Below are 13,092 nucleotides of genomic sequence, written 5' to 3'. Positions count from 1 at the left end.
ACTGTGGGATAGCTACCCACAGTGCAACGCTCCGAAAGTTGACGCTAGCCTCAGTACTGTGGACATGGTCCATCGACTTAATGCACTTAGAGCATTTTATGTGGGGACACACACAATCGACTGTATAAAACCGATTTCTATAAAACCGGCTTCTATAAATTCGACCTAATTTCATAGTGTAGACATACCCTCTGAGGCACAGGTCTTCCTTTCGACATGGGTAAAACAGCTCCCTGGGTGCAGGCGGGAATATGGTTTAATATTTCCTAGCGGGACCATTTCATTTTTGGTGGTTCAGGTTCTGTAATTTCCACATCGGAGTGTTGCTCTTTTAAGACTTCTGAAAGCATGCTCCACACCTCATCACTCTCAGATTCTAAACCTTGGGTCGAGTGCTGTAGCTATCTTTAGAAATCTCACATTGGTACCTTCTTTGCGTTTTGTCAACTCTGCAGTGAAAGTATTCTTAAAACAAACAACATGTGCTGGGTCATCATCCAAGACTGCTATAACATGAAATATATGGCAGAATGCGGGTAAAACAGAGTAGGAGACATACAATTCTGCCTCAAGGAGTTCAGTTACAAATTTAATTAATGCATTATTTTTTAAAAGAGCATCATCAGCATGAAAGCATGTCTTCTGGAATGGTGGCCGAAGCATGAAGGGGCATACGAATGTTTAGCATATCTGGCACTTAAATACCTTGCAATGATGGCTACAGAACTGCTTGTTCGCACTTTCAGATGACATTGTAAATAAGAAGCACGCAGCATTATCTCCCGTAAATGTAAACAAACTTGTTTGTCTTAGCAATTGGCTGAACAAGAAATAGGACTGAATGAATTTGTAGGTGCTAAAGTTTTACATTGTTTTGTTTTTGAGTGCAGTTATGTACAGTTATGCAACAAAAAAATCTACATTTGTAAATTGCACTTTCACAATAAAGAGATTGCACTACTGTATTTGTATGAGGTGAATTGAAAAATATTATTTCTTTTGTTTGCCATTTTTACAGTGCAAATATTTGTAATAAAAATAACAATATAAAGTAAGCACTGTCTACTTTGTATACTGTGTTGTAATTTAAATCAATATATTTGAAAATCCAAAAATATTTAATAAATTTCAATTGGTATTCTATTGTTTAGCAGTGCAATTAAAACTGCGATTAATCACGCTGAATTTTTTCATTGTGGAGTTAATTGCGGGAGTTAACTGCGATTAATCAACAGCCCCAAAGATCATATTGTGTATGGCGCCAGACCTACCTTGTGAGCTCATGGATGTGGTGTGTTTTCAGGGCATGGGGATTAGCCGATGTGTGTTCAGAACTGCAGTGCAGTTAGCTGGCTACACCACTTTATTTTTCGGATTTATGATGTTTCTACTACAATTAAGGGCACAACACTGTGTCTCTGAGGCTGCTTCTTATCTCAGTGTCCAATGCAAAGAGCCTGTAATAGCAGAAAATCCATGTCTGGAGTGTGCAGTAGGTAGTTTTACTGGGAGATGATCTGACAGCACATGCTTGAGAAAGCATCTGGAGTATCAAAGTGAATAAGGAGAGAATGTCATTAAGCAGGAGAAGACCAGTTAAAAACGGAGCTCCTGCTTGTGCTATGGGGACATAAAATATCCCATGGCACTTTTCCTAAGAGAGGTAACTTGCCCCAGTATCCTTGTCCAACCCTGCCTCCCCTCCCCAACTCTATGACGTACTGTGATGATTGAGTCCTGTCTCTTGCCCTAGAGTGGCTGCATTTCAGTGGTGGTGTATTCATGGCATTAGCCAAAAAGAGTTTTGGATTCTTTGGGATGGTGCGGAAGTTCTACACTGCTCAGAATTTCTCCTGGGATTATTAAAATTAAAACAATCTGCAGCACACCTTGAACTTTATCTATAAATATGTCTATATTGTGTACAGCAGGGTACAGGCGGCAATAGCTTCACTTTCCATTCATTATAGCCCACCTCTATCCACGTTCAAAGGAAGGGAGGGAGAGAAAATGCATGTGATTCTCCCACAAAAAACGTAGCAAAACTGACCGTGGAGAATTTGAATCTATCATACACAATAGCTAACAAAAAGATTGCCATTCAAAAATACTAAACCTTAACATGTATGGGAATAGCAAATTAAGGTAATCTGTAAGAATATTCGATAAACCCTATTGTTCATAAATTTGCTTAGCAATACTGACATGCAAAAATTCACATTACACATTCTCATAACAATCCTAACTCTGACCCACAGTATGTACTTACAGAGAGAGAAAGAGAGAGAGAGAGATCTGTCAGTCTATCCTGGAGTATACAAAACATCTAATTAGGAATGTATATGTCTGTAGCACTGTTTACTACTGGAATGTGTAAGGATAATTTTCACTGGTAATATTGTTAAACTAATATGAAATTTATGGATTATATTATAGACATTACCTCAGCTTGATATTTCCATCTTTAATGATTGGAGGTTTTTTTTTAAATGGTGACACCCTTCTTATGTATTTTCAGTAGGGTTACATTATTTATTGTCCTAACATTAACTGTCAGCTAATAGAGTTTTTGCATGGAAATTTCTCTATTTTATTGTTTTCCAAAGGTAAAGGAGGCCTGAACGTTTGTTTGTTTGTTTTTAATGTTTAAATTATCGATACTGAAGATAACATTTTTAAAATCATCTAAATGACCTAGGAGCCTTAGTCCCATTTTCAAACATGACTAAAGGTATGTCTTATGTAAGCCCAAGGTTAGTAGAACTCAAGTTCACAGACCCTGGGTTCGTTAACCAAGGGCTTGAGCTTCTACATTCATTTGTAACCTAAGTGAGGAATTGTTGAGCCCTTGGTCCCAACCTAGGGCACCAGTGTCCACACTGCATTATTCAGGCCTGAGTCCAACCACCCGTATTCCAGACTTCCTAATGCCCTCCAAAATGTGGCCGCTCTAGCCCTTACTTCATGTAGCATGGGAAAACTTCACTGTCCATCAAACTTAACTGTGCAAAGGATAAAGAAAATCATCCCATTGGATTGTGGAATACTTTGGTGGACCCCTAGAGCATGAGTCCAGTGGGTCTGTGTCTACATTACAAAGCAATAGGGTTTGCATCCTGGGTCCTGGCTTGACTCAGGCTCGGACCCTCCACCCCCACCTGGGTCCAAGCCCGGGATTAGTGCAATTTTTGAGTAGACAGAAGGTGGAGTTAGGCTAGAGCCTGAGTTTGAACCCTGGGCTTACACAGCAATGTAGACACACCCTTAGGCACTTACAGTATATCTACACTGCAATAAAAAACCTGTGGGGCTCAGGCTTCAGGGCTATAAAATTACATTGAAGACTTCGGGCTCAGGCTGGAGCTCAGCCTCTGGGACTCTCTCCTCCCCAGGCCCAAATATCCATTTTATAGTCCTGCAAACTGAGCCCCGTTAACCTGAGCCAGCTGACATGGGCCAGCCACAGGTGTTTTATTGCAGTGTAGACGTATCCTGTAAGGGTACGTCTACACTGCCAAGTAAGCCTAGGGTTCGAACTCAGGTTCAAGCCTAACTTCCTTCCATCTACACACAAATTGTACTAACCCAGGACTTAGACTCAGGGTCCCAAGATCCCACAAGGGTGAAGGATCCAATCCTGCGTTAAGCTGAGACCCAAGGATCAAGCTCTATTGCTTTGCAATGTAGACACAGACTCATGGAACTCATGCTCTAGGAGTCTGCCAAAAATATCCCACAATCACCTTAGGAGGTGTTAAGGAGGGAGACACGCAGCCACAGACTTGCTAAAGGTCCTCAGGATAGGAGCTCTTCTAAGCTGGGAAACAGCAGGAGCTCCTCCCCACTTACCTGCAGGAGACACATAGCAGGGACTTCCTTCCTCTACAGAGTTTAGGAATTCCACAAGAGAGAAGAGTCTCCATACTTCTCTCCTGTGGAGTTCCTGATCTGTACAGCGGAGGAGACCTTTTCCCCTGACATGATGCCTCACAGCTCTACTACACCAGTCAGTCATATTTCTCCTTGAATCCATGTACAATGTTGTTATATGCTCCACTTTGATATGTAAATGTTCTATACATCTGATTCTGATGGATGTTTATAAATGGCATAAAACAAAATGGCGAGTATGTGAAATGGCTATAGTGACTATTGATAATTACTGTTTACCAGACTCCTGAATATTCAACAAGGTGTAAAAAAGCCCAAAGGGTCCCTGTGATGTAGAACAAGGTGCAAAAGCTAGCAGAGTCCAAAATATGTCCAAGGGAAACTTCCAAAAAGAAGAGGTTTTTACTATCTTCAGCTTCCTATACAAGATCTTGATTTCTTGAGAGGCTGAGAAATCTAGCTCCATCCAGCTCTAGGCTCTAGGCACCAGCAAAACAAACTGGTGCTTGGGGCGGCACATTTTTAGGGGCGGCATTCTGGCGCGGGCCATGCCGCCCCTAAAAATGTGCCCCGGCAGCCCTAACTCACCTCCGCTGCTGCCACTCGCGCGCCGCGGCCGCTCGGGATCTCTCCCTCCCTCCCGGGTTTGAGAGCCTGGGAAGGAGGGGGAGACCCCGAGCGGCTGCGGCGCGTGAAACAACTGATTCGCGCGCCACAGCCGCTCGGGATCTCCCCCTCCCTCCCAGGTTTGAGAGCCTGGGAGGGAGGGGGAGACACCGAGTGGCCGCGGCACATGCGCTGCTTCTCCCTCTCCTTCCCTCCCTCCTAGGCTTGAGAGCCTTGGGGGGAGGAGGCAGGGCTGGGGATTTGGGGAAGGGGCGGAGTTGAGGTGGGGCAAGAAAAAAACAGGGGAGGGTGGGGCGGCCAAAATTGTTTTTGCTTGGGGCGGCAAAAATCCTAGAGCCGGCCCTGCCAGCATGTGCTTAACTTTAAGGAGATGACTAGTCACATGGAAGTCAATGTGCTTAAGTGTTTTGCTGGATCAGGGCCACAGTGCTCAGTGCCTTGTAAGATTGAACCCTGTTATTTTTAAACTTTCTTAGAAACAGCCAATCTGCACCTTAATCGGAAACATATGTATGAAAGCAAATAAAGGTTTGCAGCTCCAATTTTCAAGACACTAAAATCTCGATTAGAAGGGGACTGAATGCAGCCTGAATCACACACATCAGAATGCAGCCTGAAACAGAGACCCACTGCTGACACCTCCACAGTCCTATGGAGATAAAAACCTAAGAAGAGTGTCCAGCATCTTTTAAATATCAAACCAGAATATTTGCCAGAGCTCTCCTTTGTAGATTTTCAAAGTGAACAGGATGTTGTGGTTTGTCTCCTTGACCCCTCTCTGTCTTCTCACTAACGTTTACATTCTTTGCTGCTCTCCGCACCAGAGGTATTTTCTAAAAGCTTCTCTCTTTTCCAAATAAACCTTGAAAACCATTTCATTGTTCCCCGATGTAACTATCAATTTACCAGGCACTCTAGACTGAATAAGATGGGACTCTATATAATCCAGTCTGCTGTCAATTGATGGTCCACAAAGGAATCTTAGAATCAATCCACTGCAATTAGCAAAGTGATGGAACATATGGGTTCATCTTTATTTCTTAATTTACACAACTTTTATACAACCTAAGACAACTGAAAAAGCTGCATTAACTAATTAATGGGTTCTGCTAGCATGTGGCAAAACCATTACTGAAATGAAGAAACAGAAGCCAGTCTCCACTGTTTTGACTACCAAGACAATGTTCATACAATGCAAAAGAAAACTTTTCTGTTGTGACTATTCTGCATGTCACTTTTATCTAAGATAGCAAGGTATAAATGCTTTTACACACAAACCCATCACCAAACAGACTGAAAATCTCTGAACCAAGTAATACTGGTCATGTCTTTTAATGCTGTTTTTTCTTGGGGGGGGGGCAGGGGAAAGGGGAAATGATATTGGTCAAGGTCGTCCATTAATGGTTCTAAATCTTTACACCAGGGACATCATTTGCTATGAGATAAGAGGGGCAATTGCCCACCTCCCCCCCCACCAACACTGATTTGCCTAGCCCGACTTTTCATAGGTCTATATGCTCCAGTATGTCTTCTATTTGTGGCCTCCCACCTCCTGACTTTCCAGGGTGTAATACGTATGCAGAGTTGTTGTAGCCGTGTTGGTCCCAGGATATTAGAGAGACAAGTGAGGTAATATCTTTTATGAACCAACTTCTGTTTGTGAGGGAAACACGCTTTTGAGCTACACAGAGCTCTTCTTCAGGTCACTTGGTAATAAAAGATATTACCTCACCCACCTTGTCTCTCCAGGAGATAGTATCACATAAAACGTTCTATATGCTGACACAGTTTTGACCGCCTCCCGCAGAATTTTTCTGAAACGACCATCCACAGAACTGATGTAAGGAGGGAGGCAAATATGAAAATATAATTAAGGACCAAGACTTCTCAAATGTTCACTGGGTTAAAAAAATATCACGTCAGGAAAAACTGCTTCTTTTTGGTCCTATTCTGTACATAATTCTGCTTTTCTTCTCAATAGTAGCCCATAAGCCTCTTCTTGTGTAGAACACTTATCAAATGGTTAATTTGTATAAGGCCACTGCTTCCATAGACATCTTGCAACAGCGTTACACTCTCAGCCAATGAGAATGTGTCCTGATGAAACTGGCCATGCTACTGGAGAAGAGCTTTGGAACCAGACAGTACTAGAGCTCAGGCAATTTTCAGTTAAATTCAGATGTCATAATTCTTCTCTAACTTTTCCCCAGACTTACTAATATTTTAATCCGGCCACATCATCTTTTGGGCATCTGAGTTGTTTGACCATTATACAATTTCTTACTCTCAGCCAATGAGAAATCTTTTTTCTAAAAAAAGAAATACACACATACAAACAAATCTGTGTGGATTCATATTTCCAGTGTTCCAGATATTTACCTGTAAGATGATGTAGGTCTTTTCCTATTAATTTTTCCCCCTTGGCACAGGGTCTGCACAGGCTTCCACTCTCTCATGCCTGTACCCTGTGTTGGCTGGTTAAAATAAAGAGTCCCCATACCTTCTTTGGAGCTTCACCCTTGTGTCTGTATTTACAGTGCAACAGTGTTATCCCCTTTTTCCCCCAACGGCTGTCCCCAGTCAGACCCTCCCAGAGTCTCCTGGCCTGTGAGGCTTCTTTCCTTTGGTGAGGAGACAGAGATGTAACCCTCTTATCCCCTCCCATGCTAGCCTCCTGACTGAGCTTTCCCCTGGGCTTTTCTAGCCCTCCTCCTCTTCAGCCCAGCTGTCGCTACTCAACTCAACTCATAGCAGTGAGCCAGCCCTTGTTAGGCCTTGCAGCTGGGCTCTCTGCTGACCACCTAGGCCCCCACACCTGGCCTCCCTACCAGAAATTAGGGCTTAGCCAGCATTTTAGCAGAGCATTCAAGGGGTTTACCCCTGTCCTGCCACACCCCTATAGTGCCAAATACTGGTGTTTCTTTTCTTGTAAATGAATTTGTATTCAGATATTACAATATGTGGACTGAATTATTTTATACATTGCAGTCACACTTCCCTTAATCTGTCTGAGTTCTATAGCCAATAGACCAAATTACTAAACTCAATGACATTTCATAGTTTAAACAGGGGCAGAATTTGATTTAGTGGTGCCAATTTTAATTTCATCTACCCAGTAGCAGATCCAAAGTAACTACATTGACTTCAGTATATTTGTGTTTTCCCTGTTAATGGCTATTAGATGTTTTACTTTCTCTGAATCATCTAATGCCTAATAATTCAACTATCAGGATAGATACTCTCCCTTTAACTTGTGGCCTAGTCTACGCTATGCAAATGTAAGCTGCCTTGCATAGTCCTAGTTGTGCATGTGTCTACACTTAAATTAGTCTCCCAGTGATATAAGTGCCCCCTTACAGTGACACAGTAACACCACCTCCCCGAGAGACATTGAGCCATGATTGATGTACTAAGGTCGATGCGGCACGAGCGTAGATGCTGCATTACATATGTTGACCCTAACTGTCCTCCAGCAACTGTCCCGCAATGCCCAACAGTGACAGCTCTGGTCACACTTGTAAACTCCACCACCCGGGATCATGGAAACTGGAAGGCATCCCTCCCCTTTACAGATCCATGATTTTTTAAAATGCCTTTTCCTGATTGTTCACTTTGGCAAACACTCCTAGCAACTGTATGTGGTTTTCAATTGTCCAGCTGACCAGGCTGGCTACATGCAACAGAAGTGCTCCAGCTTGGAGCAGACAGAAGATATTGGGTCTCCTGGGCCTGTGGGGAGAAAAGGCTGTGCAGGAACAGCTGCAGACCAGCTGTAGAAATTTGGACATCTATGGGCAGATAGCATGGGGGATGCAGGGGAAGAGGTACAACAGGGTTCAGCAGCATTCCCACGGCAAAGCAAAGGAACTGCAGCAGGCATACCAGAAGGCCCGGGAGGCCAACATTTGATCTGGTGCCAACCTGCAGACCATCTGCTTTTACAAAGAGCAACACATCATACTTGGCAGAGACCCCACCACTGCCCCGCACAACATTGTGGACACCTCTGAGAAGCCCAAGCCACAGTCCCCCGGCATGAACAGCGAGGATGAGGAGGAAGAGGACAATGGGATACAGAACCTGTTTGAGACTCCACATAGTCCAGTCAGTCCTGGCAGTCGAACATAGGTGAGCCTGATGCCAGGAAAGGAACCTTGGGTGAGTGATTAATTGTTTTTGTCCATTACAATTATGTACTGATGCTGCCCCCAACTTAACAGAATGCAGCTGTCAATTTTTCCTTAATTTACTCATACTAGAAGAGATAGTGATATAACTAGGAGAGGCAGAGATGTTATTTGCTTTTCATTCTCCTGTAGAGTTAGGCAGCTTATGTACACTGGGATGTCCCTTGAATCCTCCTGAGAGATCTCAATAAAACTTCCATGATGATACTCTGCAATCCTCTTCTGAAGGTTTCAAGGGATGGCAGCCTTATTTCTTTCTCCACAGCCAGACACTTTCCCATGCCAATTGATGATAATTTCAGCAGGCACCGTTACAGTACACACACTAGCAGCACAGACCTGGGCAGCTTTGGGATGCCTGCAGCTGCTGTGCTCTCTGTGCCGAGGTATCAGCTAAAATCACCACTGCCTGTGGGAAATGGTGCCGGTACTCAGTACTATTGCCCTACACTCATAGTTTCATGTACCTGAGCAATTCCCTCTTCATTTCCCTCACCCCAATAGGTCATACTCACCATGGCTGGTGCTGTGAATGGCGCTATGCACAAGATTGTCGGCTCAATGGGTAGTGATCAATGGCTCCATATTTAGTTGGCAGCCGGTATCAAGTGGAGTGCCCAAGGGGTCGGTTTTGTTCAACATCTTTATTAATGATCTGGATAATGGGATGGATTGCACCCTCAGCAAGTTCGCAGATGACTTTAAGCTGGGGGGAGAAGTGGATACATTGGAGGGTGGGGATAGGGTCCAGAGTGACCTAGACAAATTGGAGGATTGGGCCAAAAGAAATCTGATGAGGTTCAACAAGGACAATTGCAGAGTCCTGCACTTAGGATGGAAGAATCCCATGCACCATTACAGACTGGGGACTGACTGGCTAAGCAGCAATTCTGCAGAAAAGGACCTAGGGGTTACAGTGGATGAGAAGCTGGATATGAGTCAACAGTGTGTCCCTGTTGCCAAGAAGGCTAGCGGCATATTGGGCTGCATTAATAGCAGGGCCGGCTCTAACTTTTTTGCCGCTCCAAGCAAAAAAAAAAAGAAGCCCCGCCGTAACAACCCAGCCCCCCAGCACCGCCACACTGAACCAAAAACAACCCCCCCCAGCACTGCCCCGCCAAAACAAAAACAAAAACCTCCCCCAGCACCGCCCCACCAAAACAAAAACACCCCCCCCCCAGCACCACCCCGCCGAACCAAAAACAACCCCCAAGCGCCGGCCCGCCGAAACAAAAACAACCCACCCCGAGCGCCACCCTGCCGAAACAAAAATAAAAACAACGCCCCCCCAGCGCTGCCCCGCCTAACCAAAAACAACAAAAAACCCCGAGCGCTGCCCCACCGAACCAAAAAAAAAATATCCCCGAGCGCGACCCCGCCAAAACAAAACAAACAAACAAACAAAAACCTGAGCGCCGTCCTGCCACCCCAAGATTAGCCGCCCCTAGCACATGCTTGGTCGGCTGGTGCCTGGAGCCGGCCCTGATTAGTAGGAGCAATGCCAGCAGATCAAGGGAAGTGATTATTCCCCTCTATTCGGCACTGGTGAGGCCACATCGGGAGTATTGCGTCCAGTTTTGAGCCCCCCACTACAGAAAGGATGTGGACAAATTGGAGAGAGTCCAGTGGAGGGCAACAAAAATTATTAGGGGGCTGGGGCACATGACTTACGAGGAGAGGCTGAGAGAACTGGACTTGTTTAGTCTGCAGAAGAGTGAGGTGGGGATTTGATAGCAGCCTTCAACTCTCTGAAGGGGGGGGTTCCAAAGAGGATGGAGTTCTCAGTGGTGGCAGATGACAGAACAAGGAGCAGTGGTCTCAAGTTGCAGTGGGGGAGGTCTAGGTTCGATATTAGGAAACACTACTTCAGTAGGAGGATGGTGAATCACTGGAATGGGTTACCTAGGGAGGTGGTGGAATCTCTATCCTTAGAGATTTTTAAGGCCTGACTTGACAAAGTCCTGGCTGGGATGTTTTAGTTGGTGTTGGTCCTGCTTTGAGCAGGGGGTTGGACTAGATGACCTTGTGAGGTCTCTTCCAACCCTAATCTTCTATGATTCTATGATTCTAATCACGCCCAAGCAGAGGAGTCATAAGCATGTCTTGTTTAAAACTGCGGGGGAGCAAAGGAAGGGAGTTCTGAATCTTAACTTTTGCTTTCTGTTGTGACTATACTGACAATGGTACCTGTGTGTGTTTTATCTGCAGCTGCTGCCACTGTGGCCTTGAGGGATACCTCATCCACACCCGCTGAACACCTGCACCCGATAAGGAAGAGAAAGAAGATGACTCAAGATGACATTCAATGAGATACTGCAAGCCGGTGCTGCATCAGACCATGAGCACATGCCCTGGAGCGTGAACACTGCAGAAAGCCTCAAGAAGGAAAGATCAGATAGGAGTCCCAGCAGGAAAAGGAGAGGGAGATGCACCAGGACATAATGGGGCTTCTCCAGCAGCACACACAGATGATGCACCCTCTTGTGGACATACATGGTGAACTCCATTACAGCACCTCCCTAGACCCCTCCTCAACATTCCATGTGGCATCAGAGGCCGCATCTCTACCCCTGTCACTCCACTCTGGGGAGACATTAAGGACAACATACACTGACCTGTGAAAGCCACAGTTGCTGTATGGATAGTTTAAATAGACATAAATGTTCTTTCCCCTTGTTAAGTTCTGTTCCATTTATGTATTAAGTTTGTAAGGTATTTGCTTTTAAATTGCACAGATTTTTCTTTGCACTGTTTTTGTTATTGAATACAGTTATATTATTTTAAAAATAATTCATCTTTATTAGTTCACAATATATGCAGAGTGCCTACAGTTCTGAAAGCAACCAATTACTTGTTACTGTACAGTGTGACAACTCAGGATCAGTGACAAACACAGTGTAATAATCATAAATGTACAGCAAGCACCACAAAATTAATAGGTGCATTGACAATGTTATATTCCTACATGTACACCAAGCACCACACAATTCCTAACAGGCCCCAAAACAGCACACATTACTGTGGCTCGCTGTTCAAGCGCTCTTTCAAAACCTCTCTGAGCTGTATAGCTCTATGCTGAGCTCTTCTAATTGCTATTGAGTCTGGCTTTTTAAAAACTCAGCAGATAGCCACTCCACCCCCACCATGGCAGCAACTCTTCCCCCTTTGCTTCACAGATATATGCAGGACACAACAGGCAGCTATAACCACTTGGATGTTTATTTCACTGAGATCCAATCTTGTGAGTAAATGCCAGTCTTTTTTCAATCTGTCAAAAGCACATTCAACTGACATTCTGCACCTGCTGCGCCGGTAGCTGAATCCTTTGATGGTGCTGTCAAGGTGGCCAGCATACGGTTTCATGACTCAGTAGAGCAAGGGATAGACTGGGTCCCCAAGATCACTACTGGCATTTCAACTTCACCAATAGTAATTCACCAGTTGGGAAAGAAAGTCCCTACTTGTAGCTTTCTGAACAGTCCTGTGTTCTTAAAGATGCAAACATCATGCACCTTTCCTGACCAGCCAATACTGATGCTGGTGAAGCAACCCTGGTGATCCACAATGCTTGCACAGCCGTAGACAAGTAGCCCCTTCTGTTGATGTACTCTGTGGCAAGGTGGTCTGGTGCCAAAATATGGACATACATGCCATATATTGCCCCACTGCAGTTCAGGAATCCCATTGCTAAACACAGGACCGGCTTTAGGCCGATTCAGCCGATTCCCCTGAATCGGGCCCCGCGCTTAAGAGGGCCCCGCGCCCTTGCCGCCGCCGGTACGCCATACCGGGGCATCCCGGCTTCCCTAGGGGGCAATTTAAAGGGCCACCAGAGCCCCACTTCTAGAGCCCTGGGGTAGGGCTGCGGGGCTCTAGGGGCTATTTAAAAAGTCCGAGGCTCCTGTTGCTTCTACCACCCCGGCCCTTTAAATAGCCGCTGGAGCCCTGCCACTTCCACAGGGCTCCCTCGGCTATTTAAAGGGCCGGGGAGGTAGAAGCAGGGGAGCCCCAGGCCCTTTAAATAGCTCCCAGAACCCTGGGGTAGCGGGGGGCTCCGGCAGCTATTTAAAGGGCCGGGGCTCCAGCTGCCTCTGCCGCCCCAGTCCTTTAAATAGCCACGGGAGCCCCGCTGCTTCCCCAGGGCTCTGGCAGCTATTTAAAGGGCCGGGGTGGTAGAAACAGGGGAGCTCCTGCCCTGCCCGCAACCAGCCCCTGCTGCACCCCCTGCCTGCACCAGTCCCGCACCCCCTGCCCTGCCCACAGCCAGCCCCTGTCTCCAGCCAGCCCCGCACCCCCTGCCCTGCCCGCAACCAGCCCCTGCTGCACCCCCTGCCTGCACCAGTCCCGCACCCCCTGCCCTGCCCACAGCCAGCCCGTCTCCAGCCAG

The sequence above is a fragment of the Chrysemys picta genome, chromosome 9 (genome assembly GCF_011386835.1).
Source record: "Chrysemys picta bellii isolate R12L10 chromosome 9, ASM1138683v2, whole genome shotgun sequence".
NCBI lineage: Eukaryota > Metazoa > Chordata > Testudines > Emydidae > Chrysemys > Chrysemys picta.
The sequence above is the reverse complement of the archived record's forward strand: the minus strand, read 5'-3'. Positions refer to the sequence as shown.